This window comes from Lithobates pipiens, unplaced genomic scaffold (genome assembly GCF_037356315.1).
Source record: "Lithobates pipiens isolate NorthernLeopardFrog02 unplaced genomic scaffold, aLitPip1_a1.2 Scaffold_18, whole genome shotgun sequence".
Lineage (NCBI taxonomy): Eukaryota > Metazoa > Chordata > Amphibia > Anura > Ranidae > Lithobates > Lithobates pipiens.
In genome coordinates this window covers 137,748,639-137,771,176 of record NW_027507758.1, presented here as the reverse complement: position 1 = coordinate 137,771,176, position 22,538 = coordinate 137,748,639, and positions in this window count along the sequence as shown.

Sequence of the window (22,538 nt, the reverse complement as noted above, 5' to 3'; positions counted from 1 at the left end):
ATTCCCTGACATTCAATCTCTCACTCTTAACATACCATGGGTCTTAAAGTAATCTCCCACAACACTAAGGGATTTAACTCCCTTCATAAGAGGAAAAAAACATTTAAGTCATATAAATCACTAGGAGCTGCCATCCTCCTACTACAGTCATCCATCCTATTTAGATAAACCATTTAAACAATATTACTTTTCCACCTATGAGTCCAGATCTAGAGTGGCTGCTGTCCTTATTAAAAATTCTGTGATGTTTCAGGTTCAACAGACTTTCAAGGGCCCAAATAGTTGCTTTGTGATAGTCAGGGGTTCCATCCAGGACAAACTGATAACCTTGGCCTCAGTGTACACCCCTAATGCATCATAGGCCACATTCTTTAAAAATGTCTTTCAGGTCCTACACAGATTCCACTCACTCCACATACTGATCAGAGGGGATTTCAGCCTAGTAGCCCACTCTGTTATGGATCTTCTAAAGCCTTCCAAAAATCCCTTCAACACTCCCTAAAGTCCCATCAACTGATAGATGCCTGGAAGGCACACAACGTAGGCTCTCGAGAATACACATTTTACTCACATACTCACGACAGCTACTCTCGCCTGGATTATATTTTCTGCACTCCCTTCCTAATTGCAAAATCCACCTCAGCGAAAATACATTTCTGCCCATGGACCACCACATGGTATCTATCACCTTTCTGTATAGATCTCCCTTACGCTACCAGAACCTGGCGCCACAATGACGCATTACTTACGGACCCTATAGTATTGACCCAACTGTCTGAGCACCTCACAGACTACTTTAGACACAACGACATAGATAAAATATCCCCTACATCCCTTTGGGCAACTGTCACGTACCTTACAGCAGAGTCTGAAATGACGAGGGCGGCCTCTTGCAAAGTCCTGGTCCTAGCACCCCTGGAGGTGGAGACAGGAACTTCTACGGCAGTGGAAGGGTGCAGGTGCCTGTAGGCAGGTAAATAGCAGGTCAGGAACAAGCAGGAATTGGCAACGGGCTGGCAGAGACATACACAACTGGCAGGCAGATTCGTGGTTGGGATTGGCAGAGGTTGGCAACATGCTAGGCAGCGAAGTACAAAATCAGCCGTAGTCAGAAGTCCAAGCCAGGGTCGGTGCAGGTAAACAGAGGCAGACAAGGTTGCAGGGGTAATCCAAGAGAGTAGTCAGGGAGAGCCGGGTGTTCAGGATCAGAAGAAATCAAACAAGGTAAAAGCAGGTATACAGGAACAAACTGAGACAACCCAGCACTGACACTAAGTGGCTCCTCATTTAAATAGGGAGCCATTTCGTTGGCGCGCGCACATGAGCATGCATACCAGTGCAAAGGATGTGCCTAGTGCGCATATCTGTTCCAATGGATGCGCTGATGCGCATATCTATTCCGATGGATGTGCTAATGTGCATATTAGGGATGAGCTTCGAGCTTCAGCGAACAGTGAACAATTTGGGCTGTTCGCGCCAAATTCGAAAAGCCGGAAAACCCTGTACAAGTCTATGGGAGAAATCTAAAGTGCTAATTTTAAAGGCTAATATGCAAGTTACTGTCCTAAAAAGTGTTTGGGGACCCGGGTCCTGCCCCAGGGGACACGGATCAATGCAAAAAAAGTTTTAAAAATGGCAGTTTTTTCAGGACCAGTGATTTTAATAATGATTAAAGTGAAACAATAAAAGTGTAATATTCCTTTAAATTTCGTACCTGGGGGGGTGTCTATAGTATGCCTGTGAAGGGGCACATGTTTCCCATGCTTAGAACTGTCCCTGCACAAAGTGTAATTTCGCAAGGAAAAAAAGTCTTTTAAAATCACTTTCCATTGTCGGCTCCCGTAATACAGAGAACACTCAATGAGTGTTCTCTGTATTAGCCGACAATTCATTCATTGATTAAAAAAAAAAAAAAAACTTGGGGGTTCCCCTAAATTCAATTATCAGGCCCTTACCAGGCCATTCTGATAATAATAATCCCAGCACTGACGTTTCTTATATTAGGAGGGCGGGGCCACCCGTCACCTGACCCCGCCCCCTCTGATGCTGGTGAGGGAAGCCATGGGGTTCCCCAGTGACGTATGGGTGACTCGACCCCCTCTGATGTAATGCAGGTTTCTGCGTTACATCAGAGGGGGCAGGGTCACCCATAAGTCACTGGGGAACCCCATGGCTTACCTCACCAGCATCAGAGGGGGCGGGGTCAGGTGACGGGTGGCCCCGCCCTCCTAATATAAGAAACGTCAGCGCTGGGATCCCCGCAGTGTCTCCGCAGGGAGACAGAAGACGGATGCATGTATGGACAGCGTTGGACTGAAAATCACCCATCGCTGGATCAGATCAGCCATCGCTGGACCCCGGAGAGGTGATCATCCGTCGCTGGATAGCAAGAGTGGATTAGCACCACTGGAATCTTTTTTTTATTTTTAATAAAGGAATTTTTCAAAAGTGTGTTTGTCTTATTTAACCATTTTTACACCTTCTTTGTGAAATGGTAGGGGTATTTTTGTACCCCCTTACCATTTCAAACAGGGGGGGCTGGGATCTGGGGGTCCCCTTATTAAAGGGGGCTTCCGGATTCTGATAAGCCCCCCGCCCGCAGACCCCCAGAACCACCGGCCAGGGTTGTGGGGATGAGGCCCTTGTCCCCATCAACATGGGGACATGGTGCTTTGAGGGGTCACAGACCCCCAAAGCATCCTCCCAATACTGAGGGCATGTGGCCTGGTACAGTTCAGGAGGGGGGGCGCTCTCTTGTCTCCCCCCACTTTTCCTGTGGCCGGCCAGGTTGCGTGCTCGGATAAAGGGTCTGGTATGGATTTTTAGGGGGACCCCTACGTCAATTTTTTTTTTTTTGATGCGGGGTTCCCCTTAATATCCATATCAGACCTGAAGGGCCTGGTAATTGAATCTAGGGGAACCCCCACGCTTTTTTTTTATATCAATGAATGAATTGTCGGCTAATACAGTGTTCTCTGTATTACGGGAGCCGACAATGGAAAGTGATTTTAAAAGACTTTTTTTCCTTGCGAAATGACACTTTGTGCAGGGACAGTTCTAAGCACGGGAAACATGCGCCCCTTCACAGGCATACTATAGACACCCCCCCAAGTACGAAATTTAAAGGAATATTACACTTTTATTGTTTCACTTTAATCATTATTAAAATCACTGCTCCTGAAAAAACAGCCGTTTTTAAAACTTTTTTTTGCATTGATCCATGTCCCTTGGGGCAGGACCCAGGTCCCCAAACACTTTTTAGGACAGTAACTTGCATATTAGCCTTTAAAATTATCACTTTAGATTGTGAATGTTCGAGTCCCATAGACTTTTAATAGGGTTCTAAAGTTCACACAAAGTTTAGGTCTCTTCGCAGGTTCTGGTGCGAACCAAACAGGGGGGTGTTCGGCTCATCCTTAGTGCATATCTATTCCGATGGATGCGCCAATGTGCATATCTATTCCGATTAATGCGCCAAAGGCTTGTATGAGTCTTTGAGCATGGAGGTTTGCCTCTGGCTCCCTAGAGTTTTCCTCTGGACCAAACCTCTTCCATTTAATTAAGTATTGGTTCTGTCCCTGCTTTCTCCTGCAGTCTACAATGGCTTCAATCTCAAACTCCTCTTCTCTGTCCACCACTGTAGCTTCTGGGGGCCCCACTTCATGACACACAAAGGAGTTTGCCACATCAGGTTTTAGTAGGAAGGTATGAAACACAGGGTGAATTTTAAAAGAATCTGGGAGCTCAAGTATGCCACTGGGTTAATCTTTTTCTTGATCGGAAAGAGACTCAAGTATCTAGGTCCCAGTTTTTTTGATGGGCAAGCCATTTTTAGGTTTTCAGTTGAGAGCCACACAGGATCGCAAGGTTTTAAGTCCAGGTCCCCACTTCTCCTTCTGTGGAAGAACTTTTTATTGTCCTTTTGTGCTTTAGCGATGGTCTCTCTCAGCACCTGGTTATTAGTGGCGAGGAAGTTTAGTCTGTCTTGGATCACTGGCAAAGGAGAGTGCAGAATTAATGTTGGTAGAAAACAAGGATGAAACCTATAATTGGAGAAAAAGGGGGATTGATTGGTGGCGGCATGGGTGGAGTTATTAAATGCAAATTCTGCCAAAGGCAGTAATGAGGCCCAATCTTCCTGGGTAAAGGAGGAGAAGCAGCACAAGTATTGTTCTAGCGTCTGATTAGTACGCTCTGTTTGCCCATTGGTCTGAGGGTGGTAGGCTGAGGAGAAACTGAGCTTGATACACAAGGCTTCACATAGTGCTTTCCAAAATCCTGAAGTGAACTGCACTCCGCGATCAGAGACAATGTCACTAGGAATTCCGTGCAGTCTGATTACTTCCTTAATGAAAGCTTTGGCAGTTTCTGTTGCTGATGGGGTCCCTTTCATAGGAATAAAGTGTGCCATCTTGGAAAGGCGATCAACCACCAAAAAGATGGATGAAAATCCCTCCGAAGGGGGGAGCTCCACAATAAACTCCATGACGATTTTATCCTAGGGTCTTTCAGGAATGGGCAAAGGTTGGAGCAAACCCCATGCTTTGCCTTTGTTATTCTTGTTCCTGAGGCAGGTTGAGCAAGAACTAACATACTTCCTGCAATCCCTTGCTAGATTAGGCCACCAAAAGTGTCTTTGGTCTTTAATCCCCCGAAATGGCCAGCCAAAGGGTATTCATGGCAGGCTTGCAAGATGATGGTGTGCAGATCCCGTGGTATGAAAAATGTATTGTTCCCCCAATAGAGTCCATCTTTTTCCTGCAGGCGTGTATCTGGAGACGGGAAGACTCCCCTAGAAGCTTGGCGGATCTGTGACATCAAGTCGGGTTGGGTTTGCAAGAAATTTCCAGCCTGCAGGATGCTGTTTGGTTGAGGTGAGACTTCGACTTCAGTGAACATATGGGAGAGTGCATCAGGCTTTACGTTTTTGGACCCGAGCCGATAGGTAATGTGGAAATTAAAGCGTGAAAAAAAAAGAGCCCATCTTGCTTGTCTGGGTCTGAGATGCTTAGCGGTTCTAAGATATTCAAAATTTTTATTTTCCGTGAAGATCCGTATTGGATGTGCTGCCCCCTCCAAAAGATGTCGCCATTCTTCCAAGGCGGTTTGGATTGCCAACAGTTTATGGCCTCCTACATCATAATTCCTCTCCGACGGTCCCAACTTCTTCGAGAAGAAGGCCACAAGATGCATTAGAGACTTAGGTCCTTGACGCTGGGACAGGTTGGCTCAAACGGCATTTTCCGAGGCATCAACTTCTAAGATGTAGATAAGGGCAGGGTCGGGATGCTTCAAAATCGGAGCAGAGGTGAAGAGATTTTTTAATTTATCGAATGCAGCCTGGGCTGCCTCAGTCCACTCAAAGCGGTTCTGTTTCTTGATAAGGTGGGTGATGGGTGTGATGATGCCAGAAAAGTCTTTAATGCATTTTCTGTAAAAATTGGCAAAGCCGATAAAGCGCTGAACCCCTTTCTTATTGGTTGGAGGTGGCCAGGACATTATGGCTGAGATTTCTGGGGGTCCATTGCCACGACTTACTGCTCCAAATTAATGAAAAAAGAAGGGCCCTAGACACCCTACTCTCAGAATACACTGAAAAGTCCCTTGGATGGGCTAAGGCCAGCTTCCTCCTTCATAACAACTCAGCTTCCACTATGTTTTCACAGAAACTCAAGCAGACCACTCAACCGACACACCTCTACAAACTAAGGGACCATAATTGTAATCTCACCACCCAAAAATATCCTGAGCATCTTTTCCTCCTTTTACCAAAAGCTATTCTCTGGCCCTAGCCCCTCACTCCCTCCTCTCAAACCTGGTTAGACGCTCTTGCACTTCCCCAGCTCTCAGAGGAGCAATTGCAAATCCTTAAAGTGGTAGTATGGTCATTTTTTTAACTTTTACCTACAGGAAAGCCTATAATAAGGCTTACCTGTAGGTAAAAAAAATATCTCCTAAACCTGTACGGTTTAGGAGATATTCCCCTCGGTATGCGCCGCTGACTGCAGCGGCGCATGCGCACAAGGGGGTTCTCTCCATGAAAATCCGGCAGCGCTCGTGCGGCCGGACTGAAATCTCCCGCGCGCATGCGTGGGAGTGACGATATCGCGGCTCCGGCCACTCACAGCACCGGAGCCGCGATACCCGGAAGAGACGCCGAGGGAGCATGTCGGCTCCCTCGGCGTGGATCGGGCCAGATGTCGGGGCCTCGTTCTAAGGTAAGTATTTCATAATGAGCTAGTATGCGGTGCATACTAGCTCATTATGCCTTTTGCTTTGCAGGTTTAAAAAAAAAAAAAAAACATTGTGGGTTTACTACCACTTTAATGCCCCATGTGCTTCAAAGGAAATTGCCTCTATCATTTCCTCCCTTAAACCCTCTAAAACCCCAGGCCCAGATGGATTCTCTGCCACTTATTACAAAAAATTTGCAGAACCCTTAATTCCCAAATTTACCAAAATCTATAACCATATCCTAAAAGGAAAACACTTTCCCGAAGAAATGCTACTGGCTAATATATCTCTAATACCTAAACCAGGAAAAGACCATACCCTCCCCCAAAATTTCCACCCCATCTCTGTCATTAACAATGACTTAACAACTAGGCATCCGCGCTATAGCCGAAAGACGGCTGCAAAGTGGACGCCGATTGCCTGGAGGCCATCCCTGGACGTCCTCCTGTTTACTTCCCCAATGCTCGCTCCCGCGGGCGCGCATCGGGGAAGTTCTGTGCTGGCCGTGTCCCTTGGACACAGCCAGTCACAGATCGCTGTAAATGGCCAATCACAGCGGTTGTTTACAGCGTGATCAGCATGTCCAATGAGAGATGATCTCATATGTAAACATATGAGATCATCTCTCATCGTCGGCTCTCCCTCCTCACACAGAGACAGCATGTGAGCAGGGAGAGATGAACCGCTGCAGCGGTGAGTGCAAAAAAAAAGAAAATAAAGTGCCATCTGTCCCCACTGCCATGTGTCCCCACTGCCACCTGTCCCCACTGCTACGTGTCCCTAGTGCCGTCTGTCCCCAGTGCCACCTGTCAGTGCCACCTGTCCCTAGTGCCACCTGTCCCTAGTGCCACCTGTCCCCAGTGCCACCTGTCCCCAGTGCCATCCATCTGTCCCCAGTGCCACCTGTCAGTGCCATCTGTCCCCAGTGCCATATATAAGTGCCATCTGTCATCAGTGCCACATCAGTGCCACGTGTCATCAGTGCCACATAGTGCCATCTGTCATCAGTGCCACATTAGTGCCATCTGTCATCAGTGCCACCTGTCAGTGTCACGTGCCATCTGTTATCAGTGTCATCAGTGCCGCGTATCAGTGGCATCTGTCATTGGTGTCACCTGTCATCAGTGCCACGTATTAGTGCCATCTGTCATCAGTGCCACATATTAGTGCCACGTGTCACCAGTGCCACATATAAGTGCATCTGTCATCAGTGCCACATATTAGTGCCATCTGTCATCAGTGTCACCAGTGCCACGTATTAGTGCCATCTGTCATCAGTGCCACATTAGTGTCACGTGTCATCAGTGCCACGTATCAGTGCTATCTGTCATTAGTGCCACGTCGGTGTCACGTGTCATTGTCCTTGTGCTCCAGGGCCTTCAAAAGTGTAATAGGTAGTCAACAAGTTAGATGTGTAATTTATGCTTCTAGAACACGTGATGGTGCTCCCTGCATGTTGGGCCTCTCTATGTGGCTAGGCTGTGGAAAAGTCCCACACTTGTGGTATCGTAATACTCAGGAGGAGTAGCAGAATGTATTTTGGGGAATTATTTGTGGTATACACATGCCATGTGAGAGAAATAACCAATTACAATGACAATTTTGTGGGGGGGAAAAAAATCTTCATTTTGAAAAGAATTGTGGGAAAAAATGAAAACATCAAAAAGCTCACCATGCCTCTTACTAATTACCTTGGAATGTCTACTTTCCAAAAAAGGGTTTTCCTGGCTTGTTCGGGTCGCAAGAAATGAGATAGGCCACCAGTACATCTGGCGTGATAATTTTTTTATGATTTGCACCACAACTTGTAGACTCTATAACTTTCACAAAGACCAAATAATATCCACTAATTTGGGTTATTTTTACCAAAGATATGTAGCATTATAAATTGTGGCCAAAATGTATGAAGAAAAATTAATAATTTTCAAAATTTTATCACAGAAGCAAAGAAAAATGTATTTTTTTTTTTATTTAGTCTTTTTTAATTTATAGCGCAAAAAAAAAAAAAAATCCAGAGGTGATCAAATACCACCAAAAGAAAGCTCTATTTGTAAGAAAAAAAAGACAAAAAATTTATTTGGGTACAGTGTTGCATGACTGAGCAATTGTTATTCAAAGTGTGAGAGCGCTGAAAGCTGAAAATTGGTCTGGTCACGAGGGGGGTTTAAGTGCCCTGTTGTCAAGTGGTTAAAGATCTTTGGACGGATTTTAGCAGACCGCCTAGCCTCATTTATTACAACTTTGATATCCCCTGACCAAATGGGCTTTATACCATCTAGACAAATCACCGACAACATTCGCCTAGCAACAAACATTCTCCAAGATGCTGACATTCACTCCAAAAAGGTATTATTCCTGAGTCTGGACATTAATACGTCTTTGGCAGTGTCTGCTGGCCCTATTTAGACACAGTTTTATCCAAATTTGGATTTAACAGTGAATTCATACATGGATTTAAGGCCCTGTACCACCACCCCCATACACGTATCAAACTCCCAGGGTGCAACTCTGAATACTTCCCTCTAAACCCTGAAACCAGACAGGGATGCCCCCTTTCCCCCCTTTTATTTGCCCTTGCTATAGAACCCCTGTCCCAATCTATCTCCAATAACCTTAACATTAAGGGATATAAAAAAGGTCATCAGAAATTTAAAATTAGTCTATATGCTGATGATGTCCTCTTATTTATCTCTGACCCCCTAATTTCCCTTCCAAACCTTATGACTTATCTTGATTCCTTCTATCATCTTACAGGCCTAGGAGTGAACCCACCCAAATGTACAGCATTGCCTATCCACCTCCCCAGACCTTTAATGACCACTCTTAAAGATAAATATAAATTCTCCTGGAACCACAGCTCCCTGCAATACTTAGGAATAGGACTAGCCCCCTCACTTAAACAGATGTATTTATTAAACTACCCACAGGCCTTTTCTAATGCCTTCTTAACCATATATCATTTTTAGGTCGCATTCAAGCAGTCAAAATGTCTATCCTCCCAAAGCTCGAATTCCTCTTTAGATCCCTGTATCTGTATGTAGAGACACACACAGATCCATGGTTCTGCTCGGTGAACGGGCAATCGTGTGTGCCTATTGGGTCCCAAGCGATGCAGCGGGCACACGTGCCCCTGGTGGGGTGCGCATGCTCTCCACAATGCAGGGAATCCCAGGACGTCAAATGATGTCCGCCCGGAGGTATGAAGGGTTCCTGCGGGCGTCATATGACAATAGAGCAGTAGGGAACTGGTTAATGATGCTTAAAGTGAAAAAATAAAAGTGAAAAAGTGAAAGTGAAAAAATAAAAGTGAGATATTCCTTTAAATATCATACCTGGAGGGTGTCTATAGTATGCCTGTAAAGTGGCACGTGTTTCCCGTGTTTAGAACAGTCCCTGCACAAAATGACATTTCTAAAGGAATAAATGTAATTTAAAACTGCTTGTGGCTGTAATGTAATGTCAGGTTCCGGCAATATGGATGAAAATTATTGAGAAAAACAGCATGGGTAACCCCCCCCCCCCCAGCCCATTACCAGGCCCTTTGGGTCCTGTATGGATATTAGGGGAACTAAATTTAAAAAAGAAAAGGCGTTGGCCCTATATATTCTGAACAGCAGTATACAGGCGGTCCCAAGAAAGACTGTAGGTTTGTTCTTAAGTTGAATCTGTTTGTAATTTGGAACAGGTACATTTTGTAAGTGTAGCTCCAGCCAAAAAATCTGTACTTGATACCCTGTCTTATTTACTTCCTGTATTAATGTATAAGCTGGTAATTTTTCTTGGATATATATGGAAATGAATATGAATTTTGTCTAGACTGTACTAATCTTGACAGGTTATTAAGTAGTACTTGATATGTTTTTACAATTTCCCTCCTTTTGTTTTTGTTCTAATTTTTAGTTTTTTTAAAATAAATAACATTTTTGAATATATTGTTTTTATTTTTTGCCTAAAAAGTCCAACAGAACCAACACTTTTCCTTGAGGTCTTTTGTGTGAAGGTTTCTCCTTTTCCCTTTTCCCTTCTCCCTTACAATTTTTTAATTAAAGGTACATTTTGTAAGTGTAGCTCCAGACAAAAAATCTATTTTTAAGCTTTTTGGAAAACATGGAAAAGGGTTATCATCACCCCTGTAACATTTGTTTTGCTGTCTGTGTCCCTATTCAGAAGATTTCACCTCACTTTCTGTCCCAATGACAATTGGATTTTGAAAATTTGTGGGTTTTAGGGAAACAAGGGTTAGTGATAAAGCATCAGTGGAGGAGACACCTTTTTCCCCATAGTGACTCTTACAGGAAAGAATTTGGGTAGATTTCCTCTCACTTCCTGTTGTCTCCCTCTGTAAGTAGGAGTCGTTTGTAAGTTGGATGTTTGAAAGTAGGGGCCTGCCCTATATACTTTGAGAAATGTGGGCCTTAGGTATTGGTGGTACCAGATCACTGTAAGCCCTCACAGTTACTCTTGGTGGGCGCTGGAATGGGCCTTGCTATGAAATATTATATCAAGAATTGTAATTACATGCCCCTGTTGAACAGGGTCAGAAATATTGGGCCTTTGGTGGTGGTGTTGCCACAACACTGTAAGTCCTCACAGTTACTCTTGGTGGGTGCAGGAATGGACCCTGCTGTGAAATATTAGATCAACAAATTTAATTAGTCATTGGTGCTGGTGCCACAACATTTCAACCCCTCACAGATACTCTAGTTGAGCACAGGAACAAGGCCTCCCAAAGATGTTTCATCCTCTGCTCCCTCTGCGATGGCTGGATATGTTCCGCAACCTTACCCTTGTAACGTGGATCAAGGAGGGTTGCCAGCCAGTACTGATCCCTCTTCTTGATACCACGAATCCGAGGGTCCTTTCGCAGGCTTTGCAGGATCAGGGAGGCCATGCAGCATAGGTTTGCTGAGGCATTCAGTCCGGAGTCCTCTGGGTCACTAAGGGCGACCTGATCCGCAGCCACATCCTCCCAGCCACGTGCAAGTCCATGGGTTTCTGGGGACTGGAAATGATCCCTTGAAGACTGCTGCTGATGCTAAGTGCTAGGCTCCACCTCCATGCTGACACAATCCTGATTCTCCTCCTCCTCTTCCTGTGTGATTGATGGGCCCACAGGAACACTGTCTGGATAAAGGGGGCCTTGAGAGGTAAGGAAGTCCTCCTCTTCTTCTCTCTGTCCTGCCTCAGGTGTCCTGTCCATTATTCCCTGCAGCGTGTGCTCCTACAGATATCACTGATGCATGCACTGTCACTGCTCACCATCCTTGTGGCCTCCTTAAATGGTGACAGGACAGTGCATACATCCTTGATCATGAGCCACTGTGGCGAAAAAAAACCAAGCTCCTCTGACCCTGTCGTGGTGCCATACTAGCACAGGTAGTCATTGATGGTGCTCTGCTGCATGTGCAGCCACTGCAGCATTGCCAATGTTGAGTTCCATCTGGTGGGCATGTCACAGATGAGGCAGTTCTTGGGCAGGTTGCATTCCTTTTGGAGGTCAGCCAGTCGAGCACTAGCATTATATGACTGGCGGAAATGCCCACAGACTTTCCTGGCCGGCCTCAGGAGATCCTGTAACAAGGGTACCTGCACAAGAACTGCTACACCACCATATTAAGGACGTGAGCCAAACAGGGAACATGGGTGAAGTGTCCCTGTCGGAGGGCGGAGAAGAGGTTGGTGCCATTGTCGCAAAGCACCATTCCTGGCTGAAGCTGGCATAGCGTCAACCACCTCTGAGCCTGCCCATTTAGAGCAGACAGAATCTCTGCCCCAGTGTGGCTCCTGTCCCCTAAGCACACCGACTCAATCACTGCATGGGATCTTTTTGCCTGAGTGCTTGCGTAGCCCCTAGAATGCCTACGGAGCACCGCTGGTCCTGAGGACTAATCTATAGAGGAAGAGGCCATGGAGGAAGAAGAAGAGGAGGGGGTGGAGGAGAGAGGTGTGTCAGAATCACCACTAGTAGCATTTTGGAGGCGTGGTGATGGAACAAGCTCCAACAATACTGAACCCTGTCCTACATCCATCCCAGCTACCAGCAGGGTTACCCAGTGTGCCGGGAAAGATAGGTAACATCCCTGTCCATGCCTGCTGGACCATGAGTCAGCGGTAATATGCACCTTACCACTGACTGTCCTGTCCAGTGAGGCCAAGACATTGCCTTCCACATGCCGGAATTGCCTTGTGTGTTAAAAAAGTGAATTTGGAGTGCAGGCAATTTAGCCAAGCTAGCATTCAGCCGCTGAGCATGTGGATGGCTGGGACAAAATTTCTTTCGCCAGTTTAGCAACTGGGGTAGGGAAATTTGCCTGCTACAATCAGACATAGGTGTAGCGATAGCAGATTGCCCGCAAGTACTTGGCACACCTGATTCCTACACCTTCATTCCTCTCAGTGCAGGTTTCTGAGAGAATTGAAGGTATAGTGGGGTTGGAGATACCAGCTGATGAGGAGCAAGGAGAGGTCCATCTTGTTCTTTGGTGTGGGTCTTTTAAGTACACTTGCCAACAGACTGCATGGGAGTTCGACATATGTCTGGTCAAGCATGTGGTGCCCAAGTGGCTGCTGTTTTGGCCACGCTTGATATGCTAAAGACAGCAGTGGAAACAGCAGTGGTGCGATCTGCTGTATCTGCTGCACGCATCTCAACAAAGGTCCACACCAAAGGACTTTTGGAAAAATGCGAGTCAGCAGCGCCCTGCACATGCAGAGCTCTGCGGTGTGATGCAGTCTTTTGGCTGCCCTTAAGCTGGACCCTGGAGGGCATACTGCCTAGTTGGAGATGTGCCTCCTCCTCTCTCCTATCAGGCACCCACGTAGAGTCAGTGACCTCATCATACCCTCCCTCCTCGTCACTGGAGCAAACCTGGCAGTATGTTTGTTGTCCTTCTTGGGCACCCCCTCTCTCTGGGCTCATGTTACTGCCTTCCTCAATCTGGGTAACATCATCGGAGCCTTCAAAACGCTGCACATCCTCCTGCAGCATGTACCCAACAATGTGGTCGAACAGTTCAGGGACTTCTCAGGGCATGATGATGGGGCTAGGGAAGGAGTGACTGATGACATTGAGCCGATGGAAGAGGCCGCTTTGGCAGCTGCATTGGCAGCCAAAGTACTCTAAGCCTGGGTGACAGAGGATGAGGAGGATGAGGATGGCTTGGTCATCCACTCTACCAACTCTTCTACATGTTGTGGCTCAACACAGCCAGCTGCCGAAAAAAAGGACAAGCATGCCCCATGGCCATGTGCTGAGGATGCACCATGTCCATGACCAGCAATGTTGGCTGTAGACACAGAGCCTGCTTGCCCTCTTTTAGTGGCTTGTGAGCATCTGCCTCTCCTTGTTGACCTTCCAGACATACTGCATTTCATTTATTTGTAATGTATCTTAGGAACAGAACAACAGGAACTGTCTGTGGTGAGATCTAGCTACACAGGATACAGGTAACTGAATGAACTGCCTGCAGTATATTATGAACAGAAGAGGAACGGTCTGCAGCGAGATCTAGACTCACAGGATACAGTAATCAATATATACTGCAGCTAACTGAATGAACTGCTTGCCTGTAGTATATTAGGAACAGAACAACAGGAACGGTCTGCAGTGAGATCTAGTTGCAAAGGATACAGTACTCAATATATACGGCAGCTAACTGAATCAACTGCCTGCCTGTAGTATATTAAGAAGAGAACAGGAACGGTCTGCAGGGAGAGCTAGCTGCACAGGATACAGTACGGAATATACTACAGCTAACTGAATCAACTGCCTGCCTGTTGTATATTAGGAACAGAACAACAGGAACAGTCTGCAGTGAGATCTAGCTGCACAGGTTAAGGTACTCAATATATAATGTAGCTAACTGAATCAACTGCCTGCCTGTAGTATATTATTAAGAGAACAGGAACGGTCTGCAGTGAGATCTAGCTGCACATGATACAGTACTGAATATACTGGAGCTAACTGAATCAACTGCCTGCCTGTAGTATATTAGTAACAGAAAAACAGGAACGGTCTGCAACAAGATCTAGCTGCACATGACACAGTACTGAATATACTGCAGCTAACTGAATGAACTGCCTGCCGTTAGTATATTAGGAAAAGCAACAACAGGAATGGTCTGCAGCGAGAGCTAGCTGCATAGGATACAGAACTGAATATACTGTAGCTAACTGAATGAGCTGCCTGCCTGTAGTAAATTAGGAACAGAACAACAGGAATGGTCTGCAGTGAGATCTAGCTAAACTGGATACAGTATACTGAATATACTGAAGCTAAATTCAAAAACTGCCTGCCTGTAGTATATTAGGAACAGAACAACAGGAACAGCAGGGAGATCTAGCTGCACAGGATAGAGTACTGAATATACTGCAGCTAACTGAATGAACTGCCTGCCTGTAGTATATTAGGAAAAGAACAGCGGGAACGGTCTGCAGCGAGATCTAGCTAAACTGGATACATTATACTGAATATACTGCAGCTAACTGAATGAACTGCCTGCCTGTAGTATATTAGGAACAGAACAACAGGAACGGTCTGCAGTGAGATCTAGCTGCACATGATACAGTACTGAATATACTGCTGCTAACTGAATCAACTGCCTGCCTTTAATATATTAGGAACAGAACAGCAGGAACTGTCTACAACGAGATCTAGCTAAACTGGATACAGTATACTGAATATACTGCAGCTAACTGAATGAACTGCCTGCCTGTAGTATATTAGGAACAGAACAACAGGAACAGTCTGCACTGAGCTCTAGCTGCACAGCATACAGCACTGAATATGCTGAAGCTAATTGAATGAACGGCCTGCCTATAGTATATTAGGGACAGAATAACAGGAACGGTCTGCAGGGAAATCTAGATGTACAGGGTACAGTGCTGAATATACTGCAGCTAACTGAATGAACTGCCTGCCTGTAGTATATTAGGAATAGAACAACAGGAACAGTCTGCAGTGAGATCTAGCTGCACAGGTTAAGGTACTCAATATATAATGTAGCTAACTGAATCAACTGCCTGCCTGTAGTATATTATTAAGAGAACAGGAACGGTCTGCAGTGAGATCTAGCTGCACATGATACAGTACTGAATATACTGGAGCTAACTGAATCAACTGCCTGCCTGTAGTATATTAGTAACAGAAAAACAGGAACGGTCTGCAACAAGATCTAGCTGCACATGACACAGTACTGAATATACTGCAGCTAACTGAATGAACTGCCTGCCGTTAGTATATTAGGAAAAGCAACAACAGGAATGGTCTGCAGCGAGAGCTAGCTGCATAGGATACAGAACTGAATATACTGTAGCTAACTGAATGAGCTGCCTGCCTGTAGTAAATTAGGAACAGAACAACAGGAATGGTCTGCAGTGAGATCTAGCTAAACTGGATACAGTATACTGAATATACTGAAGCTAAATTAAAAAACTGCCTGCCTGTTGTATATTAGGAACAGAACAACAGGAACAGCAGGGAGATCTAGCTGCACAGGATAGAGTACTGAATATACTGCAGCTAACTGAATGAACTGCCTGCCTGTAGTATATTAGGAAAAGAACAGCGGGAACGGTCTGCAGCGAGATCTAGCTAAACTGGATACATTATACTGAATATACTGCAGCTAACTGAATGAACTGCCTGCCTGTAGTATATTAGGAACAGAACAACAGGAACGGTCTGCAGTGAGATCTAGCTGCACATGATACAGTACTGAATATACTGCTGCTAACTGAATCAACTGCCTGCCTTTAATATATTAGGAACAGAACAGCAGGAACTGTCTACAACGAGATCTAGCTAAACTGGATACAGTATACTGAATATACTGCAGCTAACTGAATGAACTGCCTGCCTGTAGTATATTAGGAACAGAACAGGAACAGTCTGCACTGAGCTCTAGCTGCACAGCATACAGCACTGAATATGCTGAAGCTAATTGAATGAACGGCCTGCCTATAGTATATTAGGGACAGAATAACAGGAACGGTCTGCAGGGAAATCTAGATGTACAGGGTACAGTGCTGAATATACTGCAGCTAACTGAATGAACTGCCTGCCTGTAGTATATTAGGAATAGAACAACAGGAACAGTCTGCAGTGAGATCTAGCTGCACAGGTTAAGGTACTCAATATATAATGTAGCTAACTGAATCAACTGCCTGCCTGTAGTATATTATTAAGAGAACAGGAACGGTCTGCAGTGAGATCTAGCTGCACATGATACAGTACTGAATATAATGGAGCTAACTGAATCAACTGCCTGCCTGTAGTATATTAGTAACAGAAAAACAGGAACGGTCTGCAACAAGATCTAGCTGCACATGACACAGTACTGAATATACTGCAGCTAACTGAATGAACTGCCTGCCGTTAGTATATTAGGAAAAGCAACAACAGGAATGGTCTGCAGCGAGAGCTAGCTGCATAGGATACAGAACTGAATATACTGTAGCAAACTGAATGAGCTGCCTACCTGTAGTAAATTAGGAACAGAACAACAGGAATGGTCTGCAGTGAGATCTAGCTAAACTGGATACAGTATACTGAATATACTGAAGCTAAATTAAAAAACTGCCTGCCTGTAGTATATTAGGAACAGAACAACAGGAACAGCAGGGAGATCTAGCTGCACAGGATAGAGTACTGAATATACTGCAGCTAACTGAATGAACTGCCTGCCTGTAGTATATTAGGAAAAGAACAGCGGGAACGGTCTGCAGCAAGATCTAGCTAAACTGGATACATTATACTGAATATACTGCAGCTAACTGAATGAACTGCCTGCCTGTAGTATATTAGGAACAGAACAACAGGAACGGTCTGCAGTGAGATCTAGCTGCACATGATACAGTACTGAATATACTGCTGCTAACTGAATCAACTGCCTGCCTTTAATATATTAGGAACAGAACAGCAGGAACTGTCTACAGCGAGATCTAGCTAAACTGGATACAGTATACTGAATATACTGCAGCTAACTGAATGAACTGCCTGCCTGTAGTATATTAGGAACAGAACAACAGGAACAGTCTGCACTGAGCTCTAGCTGCACAGCATACAGCACTGAATATGCTGAAGCTAATTGAATGAACGGCCTGCCTATAGTATATTAGGGACAGAATAACAGGAACGGTCTGCAGGGAAATCTAGATGTACAGGGTACAGTGCTGAATATACTGCAGCTAACTGAATGAACTGCCTGCCTGTAGTATATTAGGAATAGAACAACAGGAACGGTCTGCAGCTAAATATAGCTAAACTGGATACAGTATACTGAATATACGGCAGCTAACTGAATGAACTGCCTGCCTGTAGTATATTAGGAACAGAACTAGAGGAAGAGTCTGCAGTGAGATCTAGCTGCACAGGATACAGTACTGAATTTACTGCAGCTAACTGAATGAACTGCCTGCCTGTATTATATTAGGAACAGAACAACAGGAACGGTCTGCAGTGAGATCTAGCTGCACAGGATACAGTACTGAATATACTGCAGCTAACTGAATGAACTGCCTGCCTGTATTATATGAGGAACAGAACAACAGGAACGGTCTGCAGTGAGATCTAGCTGCACAGGATACAGTACTGAATATACTGCAGCTAACTGAATCAACTGCCTGCCTGTAGTTTATTAGCAACAGAAACACAGGAATGGTCTACAGCGAGATCTAGCTAAACTGGATACAGTATACTGAATATACTGAAGCTAAATGAAAAAACTGGCTGCCTGTAGTATATTAGGAACAGAACAACAGGAACGGTCTACAGCAAGCTCTAGCTGCACAGGATACAGTACTGAATATACTGAAGCTAACTGAATCAACTGCCTGCCTGTAGCATATTAGGGACAGAATAACAGGGACGGTCTGCCGCGAGATCTAGCTGCACAAGATACAGTACTTAATATACTGCAGCTAACTGAATGAACTGCCTGCCTGTAGTATATTAGGAACAGAACAACAGGAATGATCTGCAGCGAGATCTAGCTAAACTGGATACAGTGTACTGAATATACTGCAGCTAATTGGATGAACTGCCTGCCTGTAGTATATTAGGAACAGAACAACAGGAACGGTCTGCAGTGAGATCTAGCTGCACAGGATACAGTACTGAATATACTGCAGCTAACTGAATGAACTGCCTGCTATAATATATTAGGAACAGAACAACAGGAACAGTCTGCAGTAAGATCTAGCTGCACAGGATACAGTACTGAATATACTGCAGCTACCTGTAGTATATTATGAACAGAACAACAGGAACGGTCTGCAGCGAGATCTAGCTAAACTGGATACAGTATACTGAATATACTGCAGCTAACTGAATGAACTGTCTGTAGTATATTAGGAAGAGAACAACAGGAACAGAGCGGTCTGCAATGAGATCTAACTGCACAGGATACAGTGTACTGAATATACTGGAGCTAACTGAATGAAGCGCCTGCCTGTAGTATATTAGGAACAGAACAACAGGAATGGTCTGCAGTGAGATCTAGCTGTACAGGATACAGTACTGAATATACTGCAGCTAACTGAATGAACTGCCTGCCTGTAGTATATTAGGAACAGAACAACAGAAACGGTCTGCAGTGAGATCTAGCTAAGCTGGATCAACTGCCTGCCTGAAGTAGATTACAAATAGTACAGCAGGAACGGTCTGCAGTGAGGTCTAGCTAAACTGGATCAACTGCCTGCCTTAAGTAGATTAGAAACAGTTCAGCATGAACGGTCTGCAATGAGATCTAGCTAAACTGGATCAAAAGTCTACCTGAAGTCGATTAGAATAGTACAGCAGGAACGGTCTGCAGTGAGATCTAGCTAAACTGGATCAACTGCCTACCTGAAGTAGATTAGAAACAGTACAGCATGAACGGTCTGCAGTGAGAGCTAGCTAAACTGGATCAAATGCCTGCCTGAAGTAGATTAGAAATAGTACAGCAGGAAGAGACATCTGGCACTTACAGAGTTCAGCCAATCCGGAGCGGACATAATTATGGTCCAGGAAACCCACTTTAATAGGGGAGATTCTTTTGCGTTCGTCTCCAGACGGTACCCACAAATCTACCAAGCGTTTAATCCACATAAAAAGGCAGGAGTGGCTATCCTCTTCAGGCGGGGATCACCATTCCAATGTCGGGAGTCATATGTGGACCCGAAGGATGCTTTGTGATCCTTCGGGGTCTGTGGCAGACTCAGAATATCACTCTATGTACCTTGTACGCCCCTAACACTCACCAGGTCAGCTTTCTAACCAAGGTATTTGCAAGGTTGTTCCGGACCCCTAACAAATATTTAATAGTCGGGGGGACTTTAATCTGTCCCACTCTTCCATTCATGACCGCCATACAGTGAACCCCAAACACACTCAACCCAGGATCTCCAGAGACTCGAAACCTTTTAGGCAACTAACCAGACGTCATGCTCTGTTTGACTCATGGCGAGCTCTTCGCCCAGGAGAGAGACAATACACATTTTACTCAGCACTGCATCGCACCCACACCCGTATCGACTACCTATTTGTCAACAATGCAACGCTTCAAGTCGTTGATGAAGCGCAGATTCTCCCAATCTCCTGGTCAGACCATGCCCCCGTCACCATCACACTGGACCTGGATACCCTCACCCGCAAGCCATGCCATTGGCAGCTAAACACTTTCCTTCTGCAGCACCTCCCATCTAAGGTAGAATTAGACACAACACTACTTCCTTGAAAATAACACCTCCGAGATAACTACCTCCACCCTTTGGGAGGCCCACAAAGCAGTCATCCGAGGCCGATGCCTAGCCCTTTCATCAATGATGAAGAAAGATGCTATAGCCACCAAACAGAGGACTGATAGGGAGTTGAGGTCACTGGAACAGACACTACAGACTTCCCCATCACTAGCTCTCCTTAACAAAAATGATCTGTCTCCGCGCGACGCTTAACCACTTCAGCCCCGGACCAATTAACAGCCTAAGGACCAGAGGTCTTTTTACAATTTCGCACTGCACTGCTTTAACTGGTAATTGCGCGGTCATGCAATGTTGTATCCAAACGAAATTTGCGTCCTTTTCTTCCAACAGATAGAGCTTTCTTTTGATGGTATTTGATTGCCTCTGCGATTTTTACTTTTTGCGATATAAATGGAAAAAGACCGAAAATTTCGAGAAAAAAATATATTTTCTACTTTTTGTTATAAGAAAAATCAAATAAACTCAATTTTAGTCATACATTTAGGGCAAAATGTATTCAGCCACATGTCTTTAGTAAAAAAAATTTCAATAAGCGTATATTTATTGGTTTGCGCAAAAGTTATAGCGTCTACAAAATAGAGTACATTTTCTGGAATTTACACAGCTTTTAATTTATGACTGCCTATCTCATTTTTTGAGGTGCTAAAATGGCAGGGCAGTACAAACCCCCCCCCCCCAAATGACCCCATTTTGGAAAGTAGACACCCCAAGGAAATTGCTGAGGGGCATGTTGAGCCCATTGAATATTTTTTTTGTCCCAAGTGATTGAATAATGACACAAAAAAAAAAAAAGTTTACAAAAAGTTGTCACTAAATGATATATTGCTCACACATGCCATAGTTATATGTGGAATTGCACCCCAAAATATATTCTTCTGCTTCTCCTGAGTACGGGGATACCACATATGTGGGACTTTTTGGGAGTCTAGTCATGTACGGCACCCCGAAAACCAATCACTGCCTTCAGGATTTCTAAGGGTGCAAATTTTTGATTTCACTCCTCACTACCTATCACAGTTTCGAAGGCCATAAAATGCCAAAATAACACAAACCCCCCCCAAATGACCCCATTTTGGAAAGTAGACACCCCAAGGAAATTGCTGAGGGGCATGTTGAGCCCATTGAATATTTTTTTTGTCCCAAGTGATTAAATAATGAAACAAAAAAAAAAAAAGTTTACAAAAAGTTGTCACTAAATGATATATTGCTCACAAATGCCATAGTTATATGTGGAATTGCACGCCAAAATATATTCTGCTGCTTCTCCTGAGTATGGGGATACCACATATGTGGGACTTTTTGGGAGTCTAACCACGTACGACACCCCGAAAACCAATCACTGCCTTCAGGATTTCTAAGGGTGCAAATTTTTGATTTCACTCCTCACTACCTATCACAGTTTCGAAGGCCATAAAATGCCAAAATAGCACAAACCCCCCCCCCCCCCCCCAACAAATGACCCCATTTTGGAAAGTAGACACCCCAAGCTATTTACTGAGAGGCATGTTGAGTCCATTAAATATTTTATATTTTGCCACAAGTTGCAGGAATATAAAAATTTTTTTTTTTTTTGCACAAAGTTGTCACTAAATGATATATTGCTCACACATGCTATGGGCATAAGTGAAATTACACCCCAAAATAAATTCTGCTGCTTCTCCCGAGTATGGGGATACCACATGTGGGGGACTTTTTGGGAGTCTAGCCACGTACGGGACCCCGAAAACCAAGCACTGCCTTCCGGATTTAAATATAAAACGCTACAAAAAAAACTGTTAGCGATCGCAGGGATCAGGCCTGACTCTGCAAACGCTGCAGTTATGTGTTTAGTGTTTTGTAAGTGACAGTGATTGATCGATACTGCACTTGGGTGGGCTGGGCGGAGGGGCAAAACGCAGGTGCCAGCAGGTATCTGGGCTGATCCCGCTAACAATGTGTTTTTTTGGAACCCTAAACTGCTGGGGACGCTAGTATAGATCTGATCAGATCAGATATTGATCTGTTCAGATTCTATACCACTACGGGAGGTGTATGCTTTGCGCGTGGGTGTTAGCGGTACTGGCACTAACCTAGGGCTGCCTGGGGTGACGCAGACCCTGACCCTAAAACCTATATGATATCACCCGCCGGGTGATCAGGGGGTTAAACCTTTATTGGGTAATAAATGGTGGGTGCCCTGATGCTATAAAAAGCAAACTAACCAGAGTCACCTGTAACACTTATACGGTGATCACTGGTGAAAGGGTTAACTAGGGGCAATCAGGGGGTTAAAATCTTTATTAGGTAGTGAATGGGGGTCCCTGGCGCTATATAAAAACCTGACGGGGAACCTAAATAACTAACTGGCTAACCAGCGTCACCAGTGGCACTTATACGGTGATCTCTGGTGAAAGGGTTAACTAGGGGCAATCGGGGAGTTAAAACCATTATTGGGTAGTATATGGGGGTACCTAGCGCCATAAAAACCTGGCGGTGAACCTAAAAAAATAACTAGCTACCTAGCAGCACTAGTGACACTACTGCAGCGATCAGAAAAATGATTGCTTAGTGACACTGGCAAAAGG